At 33.1% G+C, this 16,186-nt stretch overlaps 33 non-coding genes across 33 annotated transcripts; 28 read left to right on the top strand and 5 right to left on the bottom strand.

The window, feature by feature from the left end:
* The first annotated feature begins 117 nt into the window (after positions 1-117).
* Positions 118-189, top strand: Trnat-ugu. Its single transcript has one exon. It is a non-coding gene; the product is annotated as a tRNA-Thr (tRNA).
* A 202-nt stretch (positions 190-391) lies between these two features.
* Trnat-cgu lies at positions 392-463 on the top strand. The gene has a single exon. It is a non-coding gene; the product is annotated as a tRNA-Thr (tRNA).
* Positions 464-646: 183 nt separating this feature from the next.
* On the top strand, positions 647-718 carry Trnat-cgu. Its single transcript has one exon. It is a non-coding gene; the product is annotated as a tRNA-Thr (tRNA).
* A 203-nt stretch (positions 719-921) lies between these two features.
* On the top strand, positions 922-1,006 carry Trnat-ugu. Its single transcript has one exon. It is a non-coding gene; the product is annotated as a tRNA-Thr (tRNA).
* A 185-nt stretch (positions 1,007-1,191) lies between these two features.
* On the top strand, positions 1,192-1,263 carry Trnat-ugu. The gene has a single exon. It is a non-coding gene; the product is annotated as a tRNA-Thr (tRNA).
* Positions 1,264-1,474: 211 nt separating this feature from the next.
* On the top strand, positions 1,475-1,545 carry Trnat-ugu. The gene has a single exon. It is a non-coding gene; the product is annotated as a tRNA-Thr (tRNA).
* Positions 1,546-1,690: 145 nt separating this feature from the next.
* On the top strand, positions 1,691-1,762 carry Trnat-cgu. The gene has a single exon. It is a non-coding gene; the product is annotated as a tRNA-Thr (tRNA).
* A 678-nt stretch (positions 1,763-2,440) lies between these two features.
* On the top strand, positions 2,441-2,512 carry Trnat-ugu. The gene has a single exon. It is a non-coding gene; the product is annotated as a tRNA-Thr (tRNA).
* A 185-nt stretch (positions 2,513-2,697) lies between these two features.
* On the top strand, positions 2,698-2,769 carry Trnat-cgu. Its single transcript has one exon. It is a non-coding gene; the product is annotated as a tRNA-Thr (tRNA).
* A 203-nt stretch (positions 2,770-2,972) lies between these two features.
* Trnat-ugu lies at positions 2,973-3,044 on the top strand. Its single transcript has one exon. It is a non-coding gene; the product is annotated as a tRNA-Thr (tRNA).
* A 185-nt stretch (positions 3,045-3,229) lies between these two features.
* On the top strand, positions 3,230-3,301 carry Trnat-ugu. The gene has a single exon. It is a non-coding gene; the product is annotated as a tRNA-Thr (tRNA).
* A 202-nt stretch (positions 3,302-3,503) lies between these two features.
* Trnat-cgu lies at positions 3,504-3,575 on the top strand. Its single transcript has one exon. It is a non-coding gene; the product is annotated as a tRNA-Thr (tRNA).
* Positions 3,576-3,760: 185 nt separating this feature from the next.
* Trnat-cgu lies at positions 3,761-3,832 on the top strand. Its single transcript has one exon. It is a non-coding gene; the product is annotated as a tRNA-Thr (tRNA).
* Positions 3,833-4,249: 417 nt separating this feature from the next.
* Positions 4,250-4,321, top strand: Trnat-cgu. Its single transcript has one exon. It is a non-coding gene; the product is annotated as a tRNA-Thr (tRNA).
* Positions 4,322-4,506: 185 nt separating this feature from the next.
* Positions 4,507-4,578, top strand: Trnat-cgu. The gene has a single exon. It is a non-coding gene; the product is annotated as a tRNA-Thr (tRNA).
* A 201-nt stretch (positions 4,579-4,779) lies between these two features.
* Positions 4,780-4,851, top strand: Trnat-cgu. The gene has a single exon. It is a non-coding gene; the product is annotated as a tRNA-Thr (tRNA).
* Positions 4,852-5,036: 185 nt separating this feature from the next.
* Positions 5,037-5,108, top strand: Trnat-ugu. Its single transcript has one exon. It is a non-coding gene; the product is annotated as a tRNA-Thr (tRNA).
* A 203-nt stretch (positions 5,109-5,311) lies between these two features.
* On the top strand, positions 5,312-5,383 carry Trnat-ugu. Its single transcript has one exon. It is a non-coding gene; the product is annotated as a tRNA-Thr (tRNA).
* A 185-nt stretch (positions 5,384-5,568) lies between these two features.
* Positions 5,569-5,640, top strand: Trnat-cgu. The gene has a single exon. It is a non-coding gene; the product is annotated as a tRNA-Thr (tRNA).
* A 203-nt stretch (positions 5,641-5,843) lies between these two features.
* Trnat-ugu lies at positions 5,844-5,914 on the top strand. The gene has a single exon. It is a non-coding gene; the product is annotated as a tRNA-Thr (tRNA).
* Positions 5,915-6,116: 202 nt separating this feature from the next.
* On the top strand, positions 6,117-6,188 carry Trnat-ugu. Its single transcript has one exon. It is a non-coding gene; the product is annotated as a tRNA-Thr (tRNA).
* Positions 6,189-6,499: 311 nt separating this feature from the next.
* Trnat-ugu lies at positions 6,500-6,571 on the top strand. The gene has a single exon. It is a non-coding gene; the product is annotated as a tRNA-Thr (tRNA).
* A 395-nt stretch (positions 6,572-6,966) lies between these two features.
* Trnat-cgu lies at positions 6,967-7,038 on the bottom strand. Its single transcript has one exon. It is a non-coding gene; the product is annotated as a tRNA-Thr (tRNA).
* A 187-nt stretch (positions 7,039-7,225) lies between these two features.
* Positions 7,226-7,297, bottom strand: Trnat-ugu. Its single transcript has one exon. It is a non-coding gene; the product is annotated as a tRNA-Thr (tRNA).
* Positions 7,298-8,207: 910 nt separating this feature from the next.
* Positions 8,208-8,279, bottom strand: Trnat-ugu. The gene has a single exon. It is a non-coding gene; the product is annotated as a tRNA-Thr (tRNA).
* Positions 8,280-8,986: 707 nt separating this feature from the next.
* Trnat-ugu lies at positions 8,987-9,058 on the bottom strand. Its single transcript has one exon. It is a non-coding gene; the product is annotated as a tRNA-Thr (tRNA).
* A 185-nt stretch (positions 9,059-9,243) lies between these two features.
* On the bottom strand, positions 9,244-9,315 carry Trnat-cgu. The gene has a single exon. It is a non-coding gene; the product is annotated as a tRNA-Thr (tRNA).
* Positions 9,316-9,604: 289 nt separating this feature from the next.
* On the top strand, positions 9,605-9,676 carry Trnat-ugu. Its single transcript has one exon. It is a non-coding gene; the product is annotated as a tRNA-Thr (tRNA).
* Positions 9,677-9,765: 89 nt separating this feature from the next.
* Positions 9,766-9,836, top strand: Trnat-ugu. The gene has a single exon. It is a non-coding gene; the product is annotated as a tRNA-Thr (tRNA).
* A 429-nt stretch (positions 9,837-10,265) lies between these two features.
* Positions 10,266-10,337, top strand: Trnat-ugu. The gene has a single exon. It is a non-coding gene; the product is annotated as a tRNA-Thr (tRNA).
* A 185-nt stretch (positions 10,338-10,522) lies between these two features.
* On the top strand, positions 10,523-10,594 carry Trnat-ugu. The gene has a single exon. It is a non-coding gene; the product is annotated as a tRNA-Thr (tRNA).
* Positions 10,595-10,797: 203 nt separating this feature from the next.
* On the top strand, positions 10,798-10,869 carry Trnat-ugu. The gene has a single exon. It is a non-coding gene; the product is annotated as a tRNA-Thr (tRNA).
* A 185-nt stretch (positions 10,870-11,054) lies between these two features.
* Positions 11,055-11,126, top strand: Trnat-ugu. Its single transcript has one exon. It is a non-coding gene; the product is annotated as a tRNA-Thr (tRNA).
* Positions 11,127-16,186: the final 5,060 nt, after the last annotated feature.

Below are 16,186 nucleotides of genomic sequence, written 5' to 3'. Positions count from 1 at the left end.
TATAAGTATTTCTAAGAATATTTATAAGGTTGCTGTCTCTCACATGTACGCTCTTTCAAACCTCATAAGAGATATGCTGTAACTGCACAATATTATATTACTACCTCTCATAATGTGGCCTCTTTAGCTCAGTGGTAGAGCACTGGTCTTGTAAACCAGGGGTCGTGAATTCAAACCTCACAGGAGGCAAATGGCTTTTCTAATTATCGATCCAATAAACAGACAAAAATATTCGTGACAGATTATTACTATTATAATATTAGTATTTAATAAAACATTTATATTAGGTTGATGTCTCTCATGCATGGGGTCTTTCAAACTTCATAAGAAATGTGCTGTGATTTTCACTAAATTCGTGTGCACAAATTATATTACTACCCACCACCATGTGGCCTCTCTAGCTCAGTGGTAGAGCACTGGTCTCGTAAACCAGGGGTCGTGAGTTCAAACCTCACAGGAGGCAAAATGCTTTCGAGATCTCGATTAAATAAATCATAGACAAAATTCGTGTTAGATTATTACTATTATAATATAAGTATTTATAAGAATATTTATAAGGTTGCTGTCTCTCACACATACGCTCTTTCGAACTTCATAAGATATATGCGGTAATGCACAAGTATTATATTACTACCAACAACATGTGGCCTCTTTAGCTCAGTGGTAGAGCGCTGGCCTCGTAAACTAGGGGTCGTGAGTTCAAACCTCACAGGAGGCAAACTGCTTTCGAGTTATCGATCCAATAAATCAGACAAAAATATTCGTGGCAGATTATATTACTATTATAACATTAGTATTTATAAAAAAAAATTATAAGGTTGCTGTCTCTCATGTATAGGGTCTTTCAAACTTGTAAGAAATATGCTGTGATTTTTACTAAATTCGTGTGCACAATATTGTATTACTATCTCCCAACATGTGGCCTCTTTAGCTCAGTGGTAGAGCACTGGGCTTGTAAACCCAGTGGTAGAGCACTGGGTCGTGAGTTCAAACCTCACAGGAGGCAAAATGCTTTTCGAGATCTCGATCCAATAAATCAGACAAAATATTCGTGTTAGATTATTACTATTATAATATAAGTATTTATAAGAATATTTATAAGGTTGCTGTCTCTCACATGTACGCTCTTTCAAACCTCATAAGAGATATGCTGTAACTGCACAATATTATATTACTACCTCTCAACATGTGGCCTCTTTAGCTCAGTGGTAGAGCACTGGTCTTGTAAACCAGGGGTCGTGAGTTCTAACCTTACAGGAGGCTAATTGCTTTTCGAGTTATCGACCCAAAAAATTAGACAAAAATATTCGTGACAGATTATTACTATCATAATATTAGTATTTAATAAAAACATTTAAAAGGCATAAGATATATGCTGTCTCTGATGTATAGGTTCTTTCAACTTTGTAAGAAATATGCTGTGATTTCACTAAATTCGTGTGCACAATAATATATTACTATCTCTCAACATGTGGCCTCTTTAGCTCAGTGGTAGAGCACTGGTCTTGTAAACCAGGGGTCGTGAGTTCAAACTCACAGGAGGCAAATTTGTGTTAGATTATTACTATTATAATATAAGTATTTATAAGAATATTTATAAGGTTGCTGTCTCTCACATTTACGCTCTTTCAAACCTCATAAGATATATGCTGGAACTGCACAATATTATATTACTACCTCTCAACATGTGACCTCTTTAGCTCAGTGGTAGAGCACTGGTCTCGTAAACCAGGGGTCGTGAGTTCAAACCTCACAGGAGGCAAATAGCTTTTTGAGTTATCGATCCAATAAATCAGACAAAAATATTTGTGACAGATTATTACTATTATAATATTAGTATTTAATAAAAACGTTTATTTGTTTTATGGCAAACGTTGGTGTTTTTTTTTCTTTAATAAAGTCTAAATATCTTTTATAAAGAATAAATCACAGCACGCCAAATTATTTGTTGAACTGTTATAATTTTTTTTAAATATTTCTTTTTATAAATTTGGTCACAAGCGGCATAAGTCTATTCGATTTATTCCAAACGTTGGCGTTGGAGTTGTTTTTTTTTACAAAGTTAAGAAGGCACACGAATTTAGTGAAAATCACAGCATATTTCTTATAAAGTTTGAAAGAACCTATACATGAGAGACAGCAACCTTATAAATGTTTTTATTAAATACTAATATTATAATAGTGATAATCTGTCACGAATATTTTGTATGATTTATTGGATCTATATGTGGTAGAGCACTGGTCTTGTAAACCAGGGATCGTGAGTTCAAACTCGATCCAATAAATCAGACAAAATATTCGTGCTGGATTGTTACTATTATAATATAAGTATTTATAAGAATATTTATAAGGTTGCTGTCTCTCACATGTGCGCTCTTTCAAACCTCATAAGAAATATGCTGTAACTGCACAATATTATATTACTACCTCTCATCATGTGGCCTTTTTAGCTCAGTGGTAGAGCACTGGTCTTGTAAACCAGGGGTCGTGAGTTCAAACCTCACAGGAGGCAAAATGCTTTTCAAGATCTTGATCCAATAAATCAGACAAAATATTCGTGTTAGATTATTACTACTATAATATAAGTATTTATAAGAATATTTATAAGGTTGCTGTCTCTCACATTTGCGCTCTTTCAAACCTCATAAGATATATGCTGGAACTGCACAATATTATATTACTACCTCTCAACATGTGGCCTCTTTAGCTCAGTGGTAGAGCACTGGTCTCGTAAACCAGGGGTCGTGAGTTCAAACCTCACAGGAGGCAAATTGCTTTTTGAGTTATCGATCCAATAAATCAGACAAAAATATTCGTGACAGATTATTACTATTATAATATTAGTATTTAATAAAAACATTTATAACGTTGCTGTCTCTCATGCATGGGGTCTTTCAAACTTCATAAGAAATGTGCTGTGATTTTCACTAAATTCGTGTGCACAATATTATATTAGTATCTCCCAACATGTAGCCTCTTTAGCTCAGTGGTAGAGCACTGGTCTTGTAAACCGGGGGTCGTGAGTTCAAACCTCACAGGAGGCAAAATGCTTTTCGAGATCTCAATCCAATAAATCAGACAAAATATTCGTGCTGGATTGTTACTATTACAATATAAGTATTTCTAAGAATATTTATAAGGTTGCTGTCTCTCACATGTACGCTCTTTCAAACCTCATAAGAGATATGTTGTAACTGCACAATATTATATTACTACCTCTCATCATGTGGCCTCTTTAGCTCAGTGGTAGAGCACTGGTCTTGTAAACCAGGGGTCGTGAGTTCAAACCTCACAGGAGGCAAATTGCTTTTCGAGTTATTGATCCAATAAACAGACAAAAATATTCGTGACGGATTATTACTATTATAATATTAGTATTTAATAAAAACATTTATAAGGTTGATGTCTCTCATGCATGGGGTCTTTCAAACTTCATAAGAAATGTGCTGTGATTTTCACTAAATTCGTGTGCACAATATTATATTACTACCCACCAACATGTGGCCTCTCTAGCTCAGTGGTAGAGCACTGGTCTCGTTAACCAGGGGTCGTGAGTTCAAACCTCACAGGAGGCAAAATGCTTTTCGAGATCTCGATTAAATAAATCAGACAAAATATTCGTCTTAGATTATTACTATTATAATATAAGTATTTATAAGAATATTTATAAGGTTGCTGTCTCTCACACATACGCTCTTTCAAACTTCATAAGATATATGCTGTAACTGCACAATATTATATTACTACCAACCAACATGTGGCCTCTTTAGCTCAGTGGTAGAGCGCTGGTCTCGTAAACTAGGGGTCGTGAGTTCAAACCTCACAGGAGGCAAACTGCTTTTCGAGTTATCGATCCAATAAATCAGACAAAAATATTTGTGGCAGATTATTACTATTATAATATTAGTATTTATTAAAAAAATTATAAGGTTGCTGTCTCTCATGTATAGGGTCTTTCAAACTTTATAAGAAATATGCTGTAATTTTCACTAAATTCGTGTGCACAATATTGTATCACTGGTCTTGTAAACCAGGGGTCGTGAGTTCAAACCTCACAGGAGGCAAAATGCTTTTCGAGATCTCGATCCAATAAATCAGACAAAATATTCGTGTTAGATTATTACTATTATAATATAAGTATTTATAAGAATATTTATAAGGTTGCTGTCTCTCACATGTACGCTCTTTCAAACCTCACAAGAGATATGCTGTAACTGCACAATATTATATTACTACCTCTCATCATGTGGCCTCTTTAGCTCAGTGGTAGAGCACTGGTCTCGTAAACCAGGGGTCGTGAGTTCAAACCTCACAGGAGGCAGAATGCTTTTCTAGATCTTGATCCAATAAATCAGACAAAATATTCGTGTTAGATTATTACTATTACAATATAAGTATTTATAAGAATATTTATAAGGTTGCTGTCTCTCACATGTACGCTCTTTCAAACCTCATAAGAGATATGATGTAACTGCACAATATTATATTACTACCAACCAACATGTGGCCTCTTTAGCTCAGTGGTAGAGCGCTGGTCTCGTAAACTAGGGGTCGTGAGTTCAAACCTCACAGGAAGCAAACTGCTTTTCGAGTTATCGATCCAATAAATCAGACAAAAATATTCGTGGCAGATTATTACTATTATAATATTAGTATTTATTAAAAAAAATTATAAGGTTGCTGTCTCTCATGTATAGGGTCTTTCAAACTTTATAAGAAATATGCTGTGATTTTCACTAAATTCGTGCACAATATTGTATTACTATCTCCGAACCTGTGGCCTCTTTAGCTCAGTGGTAGAGCACTGGTCTCGTAAACCAGGGGTCGTGAGTTCAAACCTCACAGAAGGCAAAATGATTTTCGAGATCTCGATCCAATAAATCAGACAAAATATTCGTGTTAGATTATTACTATTATAATATAAGTATTTATAAGAATATTTATAAGGTTGCTGTCTCTCACATATACGCTCTTTCAAACTTCATAAGAGATATGCTGTAACTGCACAATATTATATTACTAACTCTCAACATGTGGCCTCTTTAGCTCAGTGGTAGAGCACTAGTCTTGTAAACCAGGGGTCGTGAGTTTTAACCTCACAGGAGGCTAATTGCTTTTCGAGTTATCGACCCAAAAAATCAGACAAAAATATTCGTGACAGATTATTACTATTATAATATTAGTATTTAATAAAAACATTTAAAAGGTTGCTGTCTCTCATGTATAGGTTCTTTCAAACTTTGTAATAAATATGCTGTGATTTTCACTAAATTCGTGTGCACAATAATATATTACTATCTCTCAACATGTGGCCTCTTTAGCTCAGTGGTAGAGCACTGGTCTTGTAAACCAGGGGTCGTGAGTTCAAACCTCACAGGAGGCAGAATGCTTTTCTAGATCTTGATCCAATAAATCAGACAAAATATTCGTGTTAGATTATTACTATTATAATATAAGTATTTATAAGAATATTTATAAGGTTGCTGTCTCTCACATTTACGCTCTTTCAAACCTCATAAGATATATGCTGGAACTGCTCAATATTATATTACTACCTCTCAACATGTGGCCTCTTTAGCTCAGTGGTAGAGCACTGGTCTCGTAAACCAGGGGTCGTGAGTTCAAACCTCACAGGAGGCAAATAGCTTTTTGAGTTATCGATCCAATAAATCAGACAAAAATATTCGTGACAGATTATTACTATTATAATATTAGTATTTAATAAAAACGTTTATAACGTTGCTGTCTCTCATGCATGGGGTCTTTCAAACTTCATAAGAAATGTGCTGTAATTTTCACTAAATTCGTGTGCACAATATTATATTACTATCTACCAACATGTGGCCTCTTTAGCTCAGTGGTAGAGCACTGGTCTTGTAAACCGGGGTCGTGAGTTCGAACCTCACAGGAGGCAAACTGCTTTTCGAGTTATTGATCCAATAAATCAGACAAAAATATTCGTGGCAGATTATTACTATTATAATATTAGTATTTATTAAAAAAATTATAAGGTTGCTGTCTCTCATGTATAGGGTCTTTCAAACTTTATAAGAAATATGCTGTGATTTTCACTAAATTCGTGTGCACAATATTGTATTACTATCTCCCAACATGTGGCCTCTTTAGCTCAGTGGTAGAGCACTGGTCTTGTAAACCAGGGGTCGTGAGTTCAAACCTCACAGGAGGCAAAATGCTTTTCGAGATCTCGATCCAATAAATCAGACAAAATATTCGTGTTAGATTATTACTATTATAATATAAGTATTTATAAGAATATTTATAAGGTTGCTGTCTCTCACATGTACGCTCTTTCAAACCTCATAAGAGATATGCTGTAACTGCACAATATTATATTACTACCTCTCATCATTTGGCCTCTTAGAAACATTTAATCAAAAAACAAACATTGCAAACTCGGATATTTAAAAGCATGAATCAATGAAAACACAAAATTCTCAGTAGTAACTGCACAATTTTATGTTACTACTTTCAACATGTGGCCTCTTTAGCTCAGTGGTAGAGCACTGGTCTTGTAAACCAGGGGTCGTGAGTTCAAACCTCACAGGAGGCAGAAATTTATTTGTTTTATGGCAAACGTTGGTGTTTTTTTTTCTTTAATAAAGTCTAAATATCTTTTATAAAAAATAAATCATAGCACGCCAAATTAATTTTTGAACTATTATAATTTTTTTTAAATATTTCTTTTTATAAATTTGGTCACAAGCGGCATAAGTCTATTCGATCTACCACTGAGCTAAAGAGGCCACATGTTGGGAGATAGTAATACAATATTGTGCACGCGAATTTAGTGAAAATCACAGCATATTTCTTATAAAGTTTGAAAGACCCTATACATGAGAGACAGCAACCTTATAATTTTTTTAATAAATACTAATATTATAATAGTAATAATCTGCCACGAATATTTTAGTCTGATTTATTGGATCGATAACTCGAAAAGCAGTTTGCCTCCTGTGAGGTTTGAACTCACGACCCCTAGTTTACGAGACCAGCGCTCTACCACTGAGCTAAAGAGGCCACATGTTGGTTGGTAGTAATATAATATTGTGCAGTTACAGCATATATCTTATAAAGTTTGAAAGACCTCATGCATGAGAGACAGCAACCTTATAAATGTTTTTATTAAATACCAATATTATAATAGTAATAATCTGTCACGAATATTTTTGTGTGATTTATTCGATCGATAACTCGAAAAGCAATTTGCCTCCTGTGAGGTTTGAACTCACGACCCCTGGTTTACAAGACCAGTGCTCTACCACTGAGCTAAAGAGGCCACATATTGAGAGGTAGTAATATAATATTGTGCAGTTATAGCATATCTCTTATGAAGTTTGAAAGAGCGTACATGTGAGAGACAGCAACCTTATAAATATTCTTATAAATACTTATGTTATAATAGTAACAATCCAGCACGAATATTTTGGGTGATTTATTGGATCGAGATCTCGAAGAGCATTTTGCCTCCTGTGGTGTTTGAACTCACAACCCCTGGTTTACAAGACCAGTGCTCTACTACTGAGCTAAAGAGGCCACATGTTGTAAGCTAGTAATATAATATTGTGCAGTTACTACTGAGATTTCTGTGTTTTCATTGATTCATGCTTTTAATATCCGAGATTGACATGTTAGTTTTTTGATTAAATGTTTTTATAAATACTAATATTAAAAGGGTAACAATCTGTGTAGATTATTTTTTTATCTGTTTTATTGGATCGTTAGCTCTGAAAACAATTTGCTTCCTGTAAAGTTTGAACTCACGACCCCTGGTTTACAAGACCAGTGTTACACCACTGAGCTAAAGAGGCCACATGTTGGGAGGTAGTAATATAATATTGTGCAGTTACAGCATATCTCTTATGAAGTTTGAAAGAGCCTATACGTAAGAGACAGCAACCTTATAAATGTTTTCATAAATACTAATATTATAACAGTTATAATCTGTCCTGTGAGGTTTGAACTCACGACCCGTGGTTTACGAAACCAGTGCTCTACCACTGTGCTAAAGAGGCACGAGTTCAAAACCCTCATAGGATATTATGTTTTTGTTTTTTTGAATCACAGGAAGAAAAAGTGTATTCGATTTATACCAAACGTTGCTGCTTTTTGACTTTTATAAAGTTAAGGAAAAATTACAGCATTAATAAATTTAGGAAAAAGCGCAGCATCGAATGAGAAAGTCAGTTTGCCTCCTGTGAGGTTTGAACTCACGACCCCTGGTTTACAAGACCAGTGCTCTACCACTGAGCTAAAGAGGCCACACGGTGAGAGGTAGTAATATAATATTGTGCAGTTACTACTGAGGTTTTTGTGTTTTCATTGATTCATGCTTTTAAATATCCGAGTTTGAAACGTTGGTGCTTTTTTTCTTTAATAAAGTCTAAATATCTTTTATAAAGAATAAATCACAGCACGCCAAATTAATTTTTGAACTATTATAATTTTTTTTAAATATTTCTTTTTATAAATTTGGTTACAAGCGGCATAAGTCTATTCGATTTATTCCAAACGTTGGTGTAGGAGTAGTTTTTTTTACAAAGTTAAGAAGGCACACGAATTTAGTGAAAATCACAGCCTATTTCTTATGAAGTTTGAAAGACCCTATACATGAGAGACAGCAACCTTATAAATGTTTTTATTAAATACTAATATTATAATAGTGATAATCTGTCACGAATATTTTGTCTGATTTATTGGATCGATAACTCGAAAAGCAATTGGCCTCCTGTGAGGTTTGAACTAACGACCCCTGGTTTACGAAACCAGTGCTCTACTACTGAGCTAAAGAGGTACGAGTTCAAAACCCTCATAGGATATTATGTTTTTGTTTTTTTGAATCACAGGAAGTAGAAGTGTATTCGATTTATACCAAACGTTGCTGCTTTTTTACTTTTATAAAATTAAGGAAAAATTACAGCATTAATAAATTTAAGAAAAAGCGCAGCATCGAATGAGAAATTCAGTTTGCCTCCTGTGACGTTTGAACTCACGACCCCTGGTTTACAAGACCAGTGCTCCACCACTGAGCTAAAGAGGCCACATACTGAGAGGTAGTAATATAATATTGTGCAGTTACAGCATATCTCTTATGAAGATTGAAAGAGCGTATATGTGAGAGACAGCAACCTTATAAATATTCTCATAAATACTTATATTATAATAGTAATAATCTAACACAAATATTTTGTCTGATTTACTGGATCGAGATCTCGAAAAGCATTTTACTTCCTGTGAGGTTTGAACACACGACCCCTGGTTTACGAGACCAGTGCTCTACCACTGAGCTAAAGAGGCACAAATTCAAGACCCTCATAGGATATTATGTTTTTGTTTTCTTGAATCACAGGAAGTAGAAGTCGTGAGTTCAAACCTCAACGGAGGCAAATTGCTTTTCTAGTTATCGATCCAATAAATCAGACAAAAATATTCATCACAGATTGTTACTATTTTAATATTAGTATTTATAAAAACATTTAATCAAAAAACAAACATTTCAAACTCGGATATTTAAGAGCATGAATCAATGAAAACACAAAATTCTCAGTAGTAACTGCACAATTTTATGTTACTGCTTGTAACATGTGGTTTTTTAGCTCAGTGGTAGAGCACTGGTCTTGTAAATCAGGGGTCGTGAGTTCAAACCTCACAGGAGGCAGAAATTTGATATTTAAAAGCATGAATCAATGAAAACACAAAATTCTCAGTAGTAACTGCACAATTTTATGTTACTACTTTCAACATGTGGCCTCTTTAGCTCAGTGGTAGTGCACTGGTCTTGTAAACCAGGGGCGTGAGTTCAAACCTCACAGGAGGCAAATTGCTTTTCGAGTTATCGATCCAATAAATCAGACAAAAATATTCGTGACAGATTATTACTATTATAATATTAGTATTCAATAAAAACATTTATAAGGTTGCTGTCTCTCATGTATAGGGTCTTTCAAACTTTATAAGAAATATGCTGTGATTTACACTAAATTCGTGTGCACAATAATGTATTACTATCTCCCAACATGAGGCCTCTTTAGCTCAGTGGTAGTTCAAACCTCACAAGAGCCAAAATGCTTTTCGAGATCTCGATCCAATAAATCAGACAAAATATTCGTGCTGGATTGTTACTATTATTATATAAGTATTTATAAGAATATTTATAAGGTTGCTGTCTCTCACATGTGCGCTCTTTCAAACCTCATAAGAGATATGCTGTAACTGCACAATATTATATTACTACCTCTCATCATGTGGCCTCTTTAGCTCAGTGGTAGAGCACTGGTCTTGTAAACCAGGGGTCGTGAGTTCAAACCTCACAGGAGGCAAATTGCTTTTCGAGATCTCGATCCAATAAATCAGACAAAATATTCGTGTTAGATTATTTCTATTATAATATAAGTATTTATAAGAATATTTATAAGGTTGCTGTCTCTCACATATACGCTCTTTCAAACTTCATAAGAGATATGCTGTAACTGCACAATATTATATTACTACCTCTCAACATGTGGCCTCTTTAGCTCAGTGGTAGAGCACTGGTCTTGTAAACCATGGGTCGTGAGCTCTAACCTCACAGGAGGCAAATTGCTTTTTGAGTTATCGATCCAATAAATCAGACAAAAATATTCGTGACAGATTATTACTATTATAATATTAGTATTTAATAAAAACATTTATAACGTTGCTGTCTCTCATGCATGGGGTCTTTCAAACTTTATAAGAAATGTGCTGTGATTTTCACTAAATTCGTGTGCACAATAATATATTACTATCTCTCAACATGTAGCCTCTTTAGCTCAGTGGTAGAGCACTGGTCTTGTAAACCGGGGGTCGTGAGTTCAAACCTCACAGGAGGCAAAATGCTTTTCGAGATCTCGATCCAATAAATCAGACAAAATATTCGTGCTGGATTGTTACTATTACAATATAAGTATTTCTAAGAATATTTATAAGGTTGCTGTCTCTCACATGTACGCTCTTTCAAACCTCATAAGAGATATGCTGTAACTGCACAATATTATATTACTACCTCTCATCATGTGGCCTCTTTAGCTCAGTGGTAGAGCACTGGTCTTGTAAACCAGGGGTCGTGAATTCAAACCTCACAGGAGGCAAATTGCTTTTCTAATTATCGATCCAATAAACAGACAAAAATATTCGTGACAGATTATTCTATTATAATATTAGTATTTAATAAAAACATTTATAAGGTTGATGTCTCTCATGCATGGGGTCTTTCAACTTCATAAGAAATGTGCTGTGATTTTCACTAAATTCGTGTGCACAATATTATAATATGTTGTACACCCCCTGATATTATAAGTTGCTAACCACTGTCATAATATTAGATTCCTAACAAGTCCAGACTGAAATCTTAGAACCCTGAGCTTTAGCTGATATTAACGGTTCATATTAACTTTTCTCAGACTATTGTGTAGTAGCTGACATTACACATTCTCTCACGAAATCATAAATCTACGTCGACAATCTCAGGAAGATCTTATTATCGACATTCCGCCTAGTTAACAATTCTCACCAAGTTCGCATGAATAACATTTTGTTTAATCAGCTAAATTCATTACTTTGTCCTTTTCGTTGTATAGAACATTCGAGACAAATCCCCACTACGTTTCAAAGGATTTTAGTTTTAATAATTATGAAATAAATCAGTCTTAATCTGTCGGTCGCCGGGCAAACACTTCTCTTCTAATACCTCCGAGTTCCTTGTACTTAAAGTGAAATAAAGTGAAGTTTTTGAAATAGTCTTTTATTTATCAAGTATCTCAAGTATTTTCAGCAAGTGAGTTTTCAGGAAAGTCGGAAGGTCCAGAGCAACAACACCGATTTGCATATAGCGGCGCCAACACCCTTTCTGTTCATCAACGCGGTGTCCAACATAATTATTTGGTGACAGCGGTGTTCGACTGCCCAGCATATTATTTGGTGACAGCGCTGTTTGACTCCCAACATATTATTTGGTGACAGCGGTGTTTGACTGATGAAGTAACATTCAAAATTTTTTTTGTGAGCTTGAAAGAACGGCGTTTGAAAAATAACTGCCAAGAGTGACAAAAAAAAATATAAGGGTGCTACTTCAAATAGGCAGTACATCGTGAAAACTTTGCCTCCGAGGATAGCCTTGCCAAAAGTGGACGTAGTTGATGATCAGAAACCGAAGACTCAAAATATTAAATAATTCAAGACCCGAAGTATAAAATAATTCAAGACCCGAAGTATAAAATAATTCAAGACCCGAAGTAATAAAATAATTCAAGACCCGAAGTAATAAAATAATTCAAGACCCGAAGTAATAAAATAAATCAAGACCCGATGTAATAAAATGAATCAAGACCCGAAGTAAAAAATAAATCAAGACCCAGGGTGATAAAATAAATCAAGACCCGAAGTGATAAAATAAATCAAGACCCGAAGTAAAATTTCCATGGATCGTATCAAGGAGAAACAAGAAAATCAAGAATCAAAAAACAAGAATTTTTCAACGAGAGACCAGGAGAAAAGGAGATATTTCATATCAAGAAACAAGAATAGATAAGTTCAATATTATTTTTAAGTGAAAAATCAAAAGTGAAAAATCAAATCAAAGTGTAAACAAAAAGTGATACAAAATTATTGTTCAAGTGTTATAAAAGTTTAAGTGCATATTGTGCAATTTAAGTGAACCAAAAGGATATTCAATTGAAAAAGGATTACAACTCATTGTCAGTAAGCTTATTTTTTATATATTTTTGTAAATTTTTGCGCTTCTGTTTTAATAGTTTTTCACATCTTTTCAAAAAATGAATGAACCAACTGATATTTCACGCGAAAGAAAATTAAATATTCAAACCGCCATTGCTTTAATCCCGAATTTCAATGGGGAACCTTCAAATCTTCCTTCATTCATTACTGCTTTTGATGCATTGTCGGTGGATTTGAGTCCATCAGAAGCGGAAAAATTGCTTACAGTAATAAAATTGAAATTAGACCCACAAATTGTTGCAAAAATCCAATTTATTAATTTTGATAAGTGGGAAGATTTAAAATGTTATTTGATTAAAGAATATGTTGCTAAACGACCAATTGCTAGTTTAATAATTGAATTAAACAATTTAAAACGAAAATACAAAGAAACAGTAAAAAGTTTTGGAGACAGAATTGACGAAATATTACGACAAATTCATTATTCGAACATAATTAGAGTAGGACATGACTATGCAACAACAACACAAATTACATTCGAACAAGTAGGTATAAAAGTTTTTGAAAATGGCTTAACAGAACCTCTAAGAACTTTAGTCAAATGTTGCCGATTTTCTGATATCAAAGATGCTATTGACTTCGCTTTGCGAGAAGAAGCTTGTCAAAATTCATCAAATATTAGAAATGATCAAAATAATAATATAACATGTCACAATTGTAAAAAACGTGGGCATATTGCTTCGCAATGTTTCTTAAATAAAAGGAATATCGCTAATTCAAATAATGATAATCAAACATTTTGTAATTATTGTAAAAAACCGGGACATTTAATTTATGATTGTAAAAATCCCAATCGAAGAAATTTCAATACAAATCGAAACTATTATAACGCATCAAAAACTTTTATTACTCCTACCAACGAACACAGACAAAAATGTAACTATTCGTACACACATTCAGAAAATGCAACAAAAACCTCCAACACACATACTAAGAGTAAGTCAAACTGTGACGAAACCACAAATTCCCAAACCCAAGACTCAAAACCTTCAACAACATCAGACAACGATACTGTTACAGTACGTGAATTACAATCACAAATTTGCAATTCTTTTTTAATAAATAAAACCGACCAAAAGGAATTAAATTTCAAAAATGAAAATGTTTCATTACAAATTGAAAACAAAAATTTTTGCACAAAATCAATCAAAGATCAATCACAAATTTGCAATTCTTTTTTAATAAATAAAACCGACCAAAAGGAATTAAATTTCAAAAATGAAAATGTTTCGTTACAAATTGAAAACAAAAATTTTTGCACAAAATCAATCAAAGAACAAGATCCAAGAAACGACAAACAGCAAGTAAAAGACAAAGACGAATTCAAAGAAACGCATGACAAAAATGCTTCAATTTTAACATCAAATAACGAAAAAGAACAGAAAGACAAAATTTTAAACGACCCACAAATTTCACAAACGCACAAAATGCACTCATACACAGATTTTACAAACAAACGTTCAGAATTACAAACAAAGAAAACAATCAAAAAAGTTGATGAACCAGAGGTAATCACAACTACAAACAAACATCGTTATCAACAAACCAACGCAAAGGAATCCTATGACAATAACGCAAAATACGGAAGATTTAAAAACGACGATTTAGAATTATTAACGGACAAAAACCCTTATGCAAGCAAATCCAAAAAGTCAATGCCTTTATTTAAAGATGCATACAGAGTTTGTGAGACAAATGATACAGACGTTCTAATGTTCAATCATTACCAATTTTTTTCATTTTTTTTTCTTTTCAACATATTATTTGGTCGTTGTGACAGCGGTGTTTTACTGCCAACATATTATTTGGTGAAAATGAATACAGATGTTCTAACGTTCAATCATTATCAATTTTTAATTTTAAATTTATTTCATTCTTATTAATTTTAAATAGTTGATTTATGATTATTAAATATAGCATAATAGATTATTGATAATCAATCATTAATTATTGATTTCAAAAAAAATCCATTGTTGACTTATTGATTATTAGTTATCGATTATTGATTGATTGAATATTGATTATTAATTATTAATTATTGACTATTGATTATTGAATATTATTATTGATTATTGATTATTGATTATCAATTGATTTTATTGATTTTTTTTAATGTAGTATACAAATAGTAAACATAATTTTGATAATGATTCCTTGAATTAAATAATAATTGTAATTTTAAATTTACCTAAACAAATTCAAGTATTAATTTAGATTTTATTGCAAAAGTTAATGATTTAGTTAATGTTTAATGAGTAATTATCTCAAGTTTTAGGTAAATTTAGAAAATATCTTGAATAAATTTATAATTTTATAGAATTATTAGTTAAAGAAAATTGAACTTCCACATTTTTTTTTTTCAATTTAAATCTAAAAGCTAATTTAAGAATATCCAAGATTACTGTTCAAACGTATTGGGGATTGAAATTTTTTTTTTTCCTTTTCGTGATATTTAATACTTTTTAGTCAAATCTAATGAATTGTTGCGATTTTTGCTATTTATTTTTCTTGAATTGAATAATGTTTTTTTTGTCTTTTGGTGTCAGTTTTTTTTTACGGTAGCGCCGGGAGTCGCTACATTGGCGAGGGAGGTGTTGTACACCCCTGATATTATAAGTTGCTAACCACTGTCATAATATTAGATTCCTAACAAGTCCAGACTGAAATCTTAGAACCCTGAGCTTTAGCTGATATTAACGGTTCATATTAACTTTTCTCAGACTATTGTGTAGTAGCTGACATTACACATTCTCTCACGAAATCATAAATCTACGTCGACAAATCTCAGGAAGATCTTATTATCGACATTCCGCCTAGTTAACAATTCTCACCAAGTTCGCATGAATAACATTTTGTTTAATCAGCTAAATTCATTACTTTGTCCTTTTCGTTGTATAGAACATTCGAGACAAATCCCCACTACGTTTCAAAGGATTTTAGTTTTAATAATTATGAAATAAATCAGTCTTAATCTGTCGGTCGCCGGGCAAACACTTCTCTTCTAATACCTCCGAGTTCCTTGTACTTAAAGTGAAATAAAGTGAAGTTTTTGAAATAGTCTTTTATTTATCAAGTATCTCAAGTATTTTCAGCAAGTGAGTTTTCAGGAAATCGGAAGGTCCAGAGCAACAACACCGATTTGCATATAGCGGCGCCAACAACCCTTTCTGTTCATCAACGCGGTGTCCAACATATATATTAGAACAATTCTAGAGAATCAAAAAATATTAAATTTTAAGTGTATAAGGATGTATTGTTGATTGCTATAAACTCTATTAGTTTGTCTATATTTTATCAATACAATCAAACTGGAAGTTTTATACACTTTTTACAGAAAACATCTGTATAATCCAATCCAAGTCTTTTTTGATCTTTCGACTTATTGATCACGTTTCAAGTTTTTCAGATTCTTTTT

Source organism: Ctenocephalides felis, unplaced genomic scaffold, assembly GCF_003426905.1.
Source record: "Ctenocephalides felis isolate EL2017-DRISC unplaced genomic scaffold, ASM342690v1 CF-g0.4_SCAFFOLD_03594, whole genome shotgun sequence".
Classification (NCBI taxonomy): domain Eukaryota; kingdom Metazoa; phylum Arthropoda; class Insecta; order Siphonaptera; family Pulicidae; genus Ctenocephalides; species Ctenocephalides felis.
The sequence above is the reverse complement of the archived record's forward strand: the minus strand, read 5'-3'. Positions and strand labels throughout refer to the sequence as shown.